Genomic DNA, 10,025 nt, shown 5'->3' on the forward strand with positions numbered 1-10,025 from the left:
CCATTCAGAGAAGTTATCACCACGAAAAAGAACCAAAGTGATAAGAGCACCCGGTTTATTGGACGTGTACAAAGGGTAAGGACAAGTATACTCGGATCACAAGCTTTTCTGAGCACTCGAAACTTCGTCCAACATGTTTTTTGTAACCTTAGAACGAAGTGAAGAAGAAAAAACTGATTTATGGATTAAGTCAGAATCGATTTCTCTGATATCATGAAATAATTAGAAAAGCTTGATTTTACTGATTCATAGAGTAAAGTATTTATACAAATGTAATGACACAGTTCCAATAGGAACCTACTAAATAATGAAATATATGAATAATCACAATATGTAATATATTCTATTAGAGATACAGTATCACACATCAAAAATTTAAAAGGATTTTAAGTAATATATAAAGGATTATAGCCAATCCACTAACTACTAATTCCACCGATTGGTGGTAACTGGTAATTGGTATCTTAATATGTTTCTGTTTGTCCGGCTGATTATTTCTTCGGCTAGTTTGTTGTGCATTAAGATGTTGTTCCTAAATAGGGACATTGAATAAATTTTCCACCATCTCTACATCCGACTAGTCATGTTGTACATGGTTTATGTGTCGTGGTTCATGACGACCATCACACTGGTCGTGTTGTCTTTCCAAAATCGTTTTTAATGCATTATCACAGTTGCTTATGAAAGTCTCCAAGATTTTCCTTGGCTCATCTTTTTGTTCTTCCATCGTAGGTTTTTTTTAGAGTCATAAAATCAATGACCGAGTTGTAGTAAAAAAACTAAAACTTCAAAATATGACATCAATTGATGTAATAACCGATACAAGGTTACGAAATACTTTTTAGCCTTGAAAATTTGAAGTGATTTACACGAATTTGAAGTTGTTGAAAACAAGATGTTCTAGCCGAAAATAAAAAATTTAAAAAGCCAAAGCTTTTAGATTAATAATAAATAAAACACTAGGTGATACCCGCGTCCTGCGCGGAGTGAATGGATTAAAAGAGATTATAACTTTTAATCTATAGATATTAGAAATGCAAAACTTATAGTCACAAGATTACATATTATATAATGAGTTGAGACCCACCATAAGTGTTTTGCTTGCAAGATCGAATTTTCAATGAAGGTTTGGGAAGAAGAATGTGATGAGTAGATGTGCTCAAAACAATCTATTTATATATACGATGAGGAAGGATTAGATTTCAAATGATGAAATCGTATGTGATTCGGATGAAAGCTAATCTATAAGAGTAATCAAAAACTTATATAAACTAAATTATGAAGGAAAAAAAAACACATACAATAGAATTATTGTTTTCATAAAATAAAATATACATATAAGATAAAACGAAATATAAGCAATAAACTAATAAAATTCTTGAAAAACATGAGCAAGGACACCATAAGAAACACACTTAATGATGACGTTACTGTAATCATAAAACGTGATATTGCAGCATATGTGATAGAATAACATAATAAAGTGAAATCACGATGTTATCACCTAGGTAAAATGACAATGTTACCACCTAGGTAAAATCAGAAAAACCTAATGTTTTTGTAACAATGTTTTGAGATATAGACTGTGGTGAGGAGATGTTAACATCGGCTACATATTTATATACAAGATGTTTTGGGTCTAGGGTTTGCTATCTTTATTCGAAATCGCTTTAAATATATGTAATATTCAATAATTAATACTGAATAACTTGCGCTACAATTCTATTTTGAAACTCGCCTTATCACTCCATTTGCGAATTGATCTTTCAAAATCAGAAAACATTTTATTCTTATTTTTAATATAAGGAAACAAAGATTGCAGCTTGATTGAAAAAATCAATCGATCTCAAATCAATAATCAATTCTGATTTTGAAACTTTTCATTTTTCGTCGCAATTTTTGTATAGAAATTATTGAGTTCAACTCCTATAACATACATTTATTCCAATAGCGTCATATTTATCTTTATACATTCCTGATTTGAAATATCATGGAGATCATCGTATGTCCCATTAAGTGTTGTGTGATTGACAATCCCTTCGTTTAGGTGAAAACTTATATTATTAAGAAAGTAGAAAAATATTGTAATATGTAAGTTTTAATATATATTTCTTTTCACCAATGCCATTATTGCTGTAAGAAAATCTTTAAAATGCATAGCAAAGATATTTATAATGCATAGCAAGGATTTCATGTACACTATATCTTTAAAATGCATAGCAATGTTATTATATATGGCTTATTGAGAGTAAAAAAAATACTCAGTAATTACATATCCCAAAAAAGAAAGTCTTTGTTTGAAAACAAAATCTACATTTACATTTGAAATATTGTATCATAAATTTTATAGAAAACTCCTCTTTTCACGTCAACTGTGTTGCCATTGACAATAATTTATTTGATCCCGTGATTGACAAATCAATTTTGATTCATATATTATCGGAACACTCGAAATGGTAATGTATTAAATTGTGTTGCCTTGAATCCAAAATATCATAAAATGATCGTCGATTACAATTGCATTGATAATTATGGAAACGATAAACGTGGTTAACATACAATGGAGGAGATTTGAAACTATTATTAGCTTTTTAAAATACTATATATTAGATCGTTTTATGTAATTTTTTTGAAAAAGTGTATGTATATATCTATAAGATTTTGCGATTATGTAAAAATTGTTGAACATTGTGTTTGAGAACACATATATAACGAATTCGTGATATAACAACACATATATAAGTAGATATGTAGATACATACGTACACAATGGATTTTATATAGTTTAACTATATAGAAAGACATTAATATTTAAGTCAGGCTATACGAATTTCCATATTGAAATCAATAATTACGAAGAATCTCTGGTTATGGTAATAAAATCTCTGCGTATTTGAAAATGGAAACGTTTGTAATCAAAGAGTAGTAGGGCATGGGATAAATTATTTTGTTAGTCAATAAGTTTATAGTATATACGGAAGTTTTAATGTAATTAGCAATGACAAATTTTGTAATTAGTCTAGTTAAGAAAGAGTGTTTGAATATAAAGTGTGAGAGAGCTTGTGGTGATGCCACGTATGAAATGGCACACATGTAATAAACACATGAACTAAAGGTTAGTTTTATCTAATGCTCCTCAAATAATAAGAAACGGATATATCTTATAAACCAATGGATTTTATATTTTATACCCAAAAATAAGATACATCTCTATTAGGATTTGAATCTAACCTTATTCTATGGACTCAAGTCATAATATTTTTAGCGAAAGTAGAATACTAAAACATATCAAAATAAAAGGAAATAAAAAAAGAAGAAGAAAGAAAATAATTGAACAGTACTCGAAATTTGTATTTTTTTTTTTTTTTGCTAACCGAGTATCATGGCCCTACCGAAGTGGTCCAGACTAGAGACCGAAGTGAGCATGGACGCTGCCAGGGCGTCACCATGTGGCTCACCGTGTAACGGTCTTCGGTCTCGGGTGCTGCAGTCCACATGTAAATTCCGCAGTGGCCAAGGCTCGAACCCAGGAGCGGGTACTCGATACAATCATCTCTGCATTACAAATCAAGATTGAAACGGATACTAAGAGCATCTTTAGTGATAAATTTCTTCAACATGGTTTCTCATCATAATTTTATTAATATTGTAAAGTAAATTAGTTATCTAAATAAATTTAATGTTTTAGTGCTTGCTGTCTCATTTGTGTAGATAATCTCTCTGCAAAAGAAGTCAGAGTCTCTTCCCCTACGCACGTCTCTTTATTTTTCTGATTTCTTTTTTCTTGTTTTTATTTTTATAATAGTATTCTGATGAGAAATCATTGTAAAACATGACCGCTGCTGATGCTCTAATAAATGAGATTCCCAAGTATATATTTATTTATATATATATATATGAGATTCTAAAGCATGAAATGGAACCTCTTAAGCTTAGCAATGTTAAGCAGAAGACATGCACGGAAAGGAAGTTACTCAAAAGCACTAATTTGATTTACTTTTGACAAAACTTTTTGGAGCAAATATTAGTTAACCCACGTAGACGTGAATTTGAAGTCACGAATCAAATTCTATATAATAAAGTTTCGTCAAAACTATTTAAAATGGATTTACGAGTTTTGCTCTTCAACTCAGTGTGTAAGAGATTAGGGGCATGATTAGTAGAGACTTAAGTTTTAGACAGATTATGGTTGCCAAAACCGAATCATAAAATCTTAGTTTTAAACTAACAAAGAAAATATTAGATATAAAACAAGATTTCTTTAAAAAAAAATACTAATCAAGTATTTATATTAAATTGTATAACTAATTTTAAGATAAAATAATTAAATTACTCAATATTTTATGCCATAAGAAAACAAAGATCAAATTTTATCAACCTGATTTTTTTTTTAATATTTCAAAAATGCATTCAAAACTATAATCACCAACATCTAATTACTCTGACTGTTTGACAATTAACAATTGTCTACATTTTGTTCAAAAAAAACAATTTTCTGTATTTTTTGTTGCTTAGGAAACCCATGTATTCATTATAAGCATATGTTTTTAAATCCTAATTATCATAGTACTATAATTTCCTCTGAAAGTAATAGATGATGCCCTAAATTTTTTCAAAAATATTTGTCGCCATAAATGAAAGATTCTTTTTTTTCATACCGTGGCACATAACTGGTTTGTAGGTACGTAGATTTTGTGGTTTTAACTTTAAATTTTACTGATATATAATTATTTATATTTTTGAAAGTACTAAATGTAAAGCTTTAGAAAATTATGATTTCTAGAATTAATGTATTTAAAAAAAAAGGCTCTGGCTTTATATCTTTCTTACTTACATGATTTATATCAAAATTGGCTGTAAAAAAATAAAACATTCCAAAGTACTCACGGCACTTACCATTCATCCTCTCTAGCTGCGAATGTTTTTCTGTTTAAGGAAATAAATAACGTTTGAATCCTTGAAATGACAAGAAAAGTTCCTCAATTTCTTACCATAAAGTTTTTTGGCATCTCTGGATTAAAGATTTAAATGTGGATTTTTACAATAAAAACATCAAATATTTTTAATATTTGTAAAAAATACATTTAAATCTGTAATTTAATATTAATTAGTTATAAAGGTTAAATTTTTATAAATAAATAAATAATAAATACCCACTAAAAAAGTAAAACACAATATTTATAATTTATCTATGAATAATTTGGTTTCACCAAATGAGGAATTCTTTAATGTGCGTTAAATATAAAAAAAAGTTACAAAATGATCCAATTGCGTATATAATGTTTATATTATACATAAAATTATTTTATTTACTAATTCTTATTTTAAAATATTTATATATTTTTCGTAATAATAATATATATAGTATGTTTGAATATTTAAATAAAATATAACTATAAGAACTATAATGATGTAAAAATTAATATTCACCGTTTAGTAAAATTATATCTGTTATATATTTGCAGAGAGTAAAATGTAAAATAAATAGTGTTTTAAAAAAATATATATTTTTGGAGAAATGTGTTTTAAAATTTTGTAAAGTTAAACTCAACTTTGAAATTTTACTAATCGGAACTTGCATAACCTAAAACCTCAAAGTGTAAAAAAAAAAAAAAAAAGTTGTTGGAGATGTCTTTATCGATGTAAACACATGCAGATGAACCATAATTCATAAGGTTTGAATGTCTGTTAGAGATTTTTGACATTTTTGTTTTAACAAAGTCTTTTGGATATTTAAAAGTCTGTTGGAGATGTTTTTATCGAGGTGAACACATGCAGCTACCATACTTCTTAAGACATATTAAAAATGGTCCTGCTCTCACAGAGAAGGTTTCTTTTGATTAAAGTAAATAAAATACAAAACGAAACCAAGCGCTCGTGGCTTGGTGGTAAAAGAGGTACAGCTGTACTGTCCGTCACCGAGGTTCGAGATTTGGCCACAACGGATTTAACATCCCTTCCGTTGGGGCGCTGGACCCCCTACGGGAAATAGTTGAAAATGTGGCTGTCCAGATACCAGAGTTACCAAAAAAAAAAAAAAAAATACAAAATGAACTATGCATATATGTTCCTCGTGATATCAAATTTTATTTCTTCAAGTGATGGCTTAACCCGGAAGTCTGGATCGCACTTCTATCAATAATATACTGAAGTAAATTTGTTTTCTACTGAATTATTCTAAATTTTTATCTAATCAAAAGGAAAATGTTTTCAGCCCATTAACGCTGAAGAAAAGTAAAAATAGATTAATATGTGAAAAAGAAAGTTTTATTTTCAGTTTCACTTTTCTCAGCTTTTGCTCCCACTGTTTCAATCTACTATACCTATGTTTTATTATATAAACAAGATATGAGCCTGTTGCGTTGCAACGGGTTTTGTTTGATGTTTTAATTTAATAAAAATCATAAAAGAATAAATCATTTTATTATAGTTTTATGATTGTTTTTTGCATATGTTGTTTGAGATTTATTTTATAATTAAAACTCGTTTTCACATATAAGTTCAAGTTAATATTTGTATTTTATAATCATGGTGCATATATGAATTGTTATAAGCTTTGTACATAGGATTAGAGAAAATACTATACCTAAACGTTTAAACTGAACACAACCTGAAATAAGAAATTGAATGAAAAGTAAAAAGAAATGAAAGTCAAATACACAAATCGAGTTAATGACAACATTATACATTTTTTATGTACTAATTTAATGTTTTATTAAATAAGTATTTAGAGTTTTATTTTGCTAGGATTTTTTAAAAAAGGAAAACATTTTATTTTATAAATCTCTTTCTATTTACAATAAAAAATAAAAAATAAATTAAATACTTTTTTACAATTTTGTTTAAGATTTTAGAAAAGGAAAATTACTGTCATATATAACGATTACTTCTCTTTAGAATTTCAGAAAAAAAAAATTGCTATCAAGTAATTATTTTTAGTTATTAATATATAGTTTTAAAATTCGTATTAATACTAATTTTATATTTTTTGTTAATTAAAGAACTTTTAATATCATGTTCATCATCAAATACTCTCTTAAAAATATTATCAAATAAATTTTTACAATTATCTTTTGGTTAGGACTTAAAAATATGATATAAATTTCTTTTGTTTAGGATTTTCTTATAAAAAACAAAAACAACTATCAAATATTCTTTTACAGTTTTTAGAAAATTAGAAAAGGAAATTAATATTATATAATCTCTTACAATTATATTTTGTCTAGGATTTAGAAAAATAAAATTTCCATTTAATATACTTTTTTTTTAAAGTTTCCAAATTCGAAATTCGTTTTTTCAATATCATTAATATTTTTACAATTTTTCTTGTTAATTAAATAATTTTACTATCATGTTTATCATTTTTTTAAGTAAATTACAATTAAATAAAAAAATTCAATTATCTCTCGTCATGTTTATCATTTTTTTTATCAATCACAATCAAATTTTTTAGTTGACACATGTCACAATCATATCCGGTGAAATATTTGAAGTTAATTTTGGTTTATTTATTTTTTAACACAAAATTATTAAAAAGTAAATTTAGTTAATTATAAGAAAAATAAGATTAATTTTATACTTTTATTTTATTTAGACTTTTAAAAGGGAAACTAATTATTTGATAATTATTTTTTCTTTTGTATTTTTATACAGCTATTTTAGTTTTAATAGAAAATTTATGTTAAATTATTTATATATTTTGTCTAATACAGACAAATACATGTCACAATATTATCAAATCATCTTTTTTTTTAATTCTAATAAAAAAATAAATTGCTATCAAATAATTATTTTTAGTTATTAATATATAATTTTAAAATTCGTATTAATACTAATTTTATATTTTTGTTAATTAAAGAATTTTTAGTATCATGTTCATCATCAAATACTCTATTAAAAATATTATCAAATAAATTTTTCCAATTCTCTTTTGGTTAGAACTTAAAAATATGATACAAATTTCTTTTGTTTAGGATTTTTTTATATAAAAAACAAAAACAACTATCAAATATTCTTTTACAGTTTTTAGGATATTAGAAAAGGAAATTAATATTATATAATATTTTACAATTATATTTTGTCTAGAATTTAGAAAACTAAAATTTCTATCAAATAATTATTTCCATTAAATATTAACTATTTTTAAAAGTTTCCATTTTCAAAATTCATTTTTTCCAATATCATTAATATTTTTTACAAATTTTCTTGTTAACTAAATATTTTTTACATGTTTATCATTAATTTTTATAAGTACAAATTACTATTAAATAAAATTTTACAATTCTCTCTGGTCATGATTTTTTTTTCTTAAAAAAAAAAAATCTTAATTAGTTAAGATTAGAAAATAATTTTTTTTTTTTTGAAATCTCTTTTACTTAGGATTTTAGGAAAATAATAAGTTATTTTCACATAATGACAGTTTTATTGACACATTTACAATCTATTTTTTTTAATTGACACATGACACAATCATATCACGTGAAATATTGGAAGTTAATTTTCGTTTATATTTTTTTAACACAAAATTATTAAAAAGTAAAATTATTTAATTATAAGAAAAATAAGATTATTTGTATATATTTATTTTATTTAGACTTTTAAAAAGGAAATTAATTATTTTATAATTAATTTTTCTTTTACATTTTTATACAACTATTTTATTTTTAATAGAAAAAATTATGTTTATTATTTATATATTTTGTCTTATACATACAAATGCATATTCATCATATTCACACATACTCATGTAAAATAACAACATCAAAATATAAAATTATGTTAGTATCATAAGATGCAATAAGGATAATAAAAAGTTGAGTTGTATCAAGAAATTAAAAGAAAATACCGAGGTAATACTCTTCATGTAAATACTATTGTGTTTTGTAAAAATAATATGTAGAAGCTTAAACTTAAATATAGATGTGAAATATTTTGTAGCTATTTTTTGTCATACTTTTTTTAACATACAAAATTATCTATTAAAAAAGGAAAGTTAGTTACTTATAAGACAATAATAAGAGTACTTTTAAAATTTTCTTTTAATTAGGCTTTTAAAAAGTCATATTATTTATTTAAAAGTTAGTTTTTATTCATTTTTTTTACTAAATAATTTTTTGTACTTGTAGGATTTTACAATTAGTTTTTGTTTAACATTTTTTCTTAAAAGTTAATATTTATCTTTTATAATTCTCTATCTTTAGTATCTTTTAAAACAAACATTATAATAAATAATAATAATTAGACTATTAAATAATATTTATAATTAAAAAATCGCTTTTTATTTTATTTTAGTATATATATTTTTGATTATGAGAAAGTTTAACACATATCACATTTTCAAGTATATAACTAACATTGTCACAATCATGTAAATTAGCAACTTTGAATAACCAAACTTTTTATAAAAATACTAACAATAATAATAATAATAATAATAATAATAATAAGACTATTAAATAATATTTATAATTATTTTTTTAAGAAAAATCATTTTCATTATTTTAGTATATATTTTGATTATGAGATAGTTTAACACATATCACATTTTTAAATATATATAACTGACATGTGTCACAATCATGTTAATTAACAATTTTGAATAATCAAGCTCAATATAATATTTTATAATTATATTTTCATTAAAATTTTAGAAAAGGAAAATTATATTAAATAAATTGTTTTCAAATAATTTTTTAGGATTTTGGAAAAAGAAAATTTCTAAAATAATTACCACTTAATATTTAAAAAAAAAATATTTTTACTATTAAATAATTTTTAAAAGTAGTTTTTATCATAATTCGTTTTATTATCTTATTATATCTATTTTTAATTATTATATATTTAAACACATGTCACAATATTATAAGGAAAATTGTTATCAAATAGTATTTTTCAATTATCTTTTGATTAGGATTTTAAAAAAGGAAAATTACTATTAAATAATATTTTAATTATTTTTTAATAAAATTCGTTTTTGTTAATATCTTAATATATATATTTTTAATTATGAGATAGATTAACACATG

The sequence above is a fragment of the Brassica napus genome, chromosome C3 (assembly GCF_020379485.1).
Source record: "Brassica napus cultivar Da-Ae chromosome C3, Da-Ae, whole genome shotgun sequence".
Lineage (NCBI taxonomy): Eukaryota > Viridiplantae > Streptophyta > Magnoliopsida > Brassicales > Brassicaceae > Brassica > Brassica napus.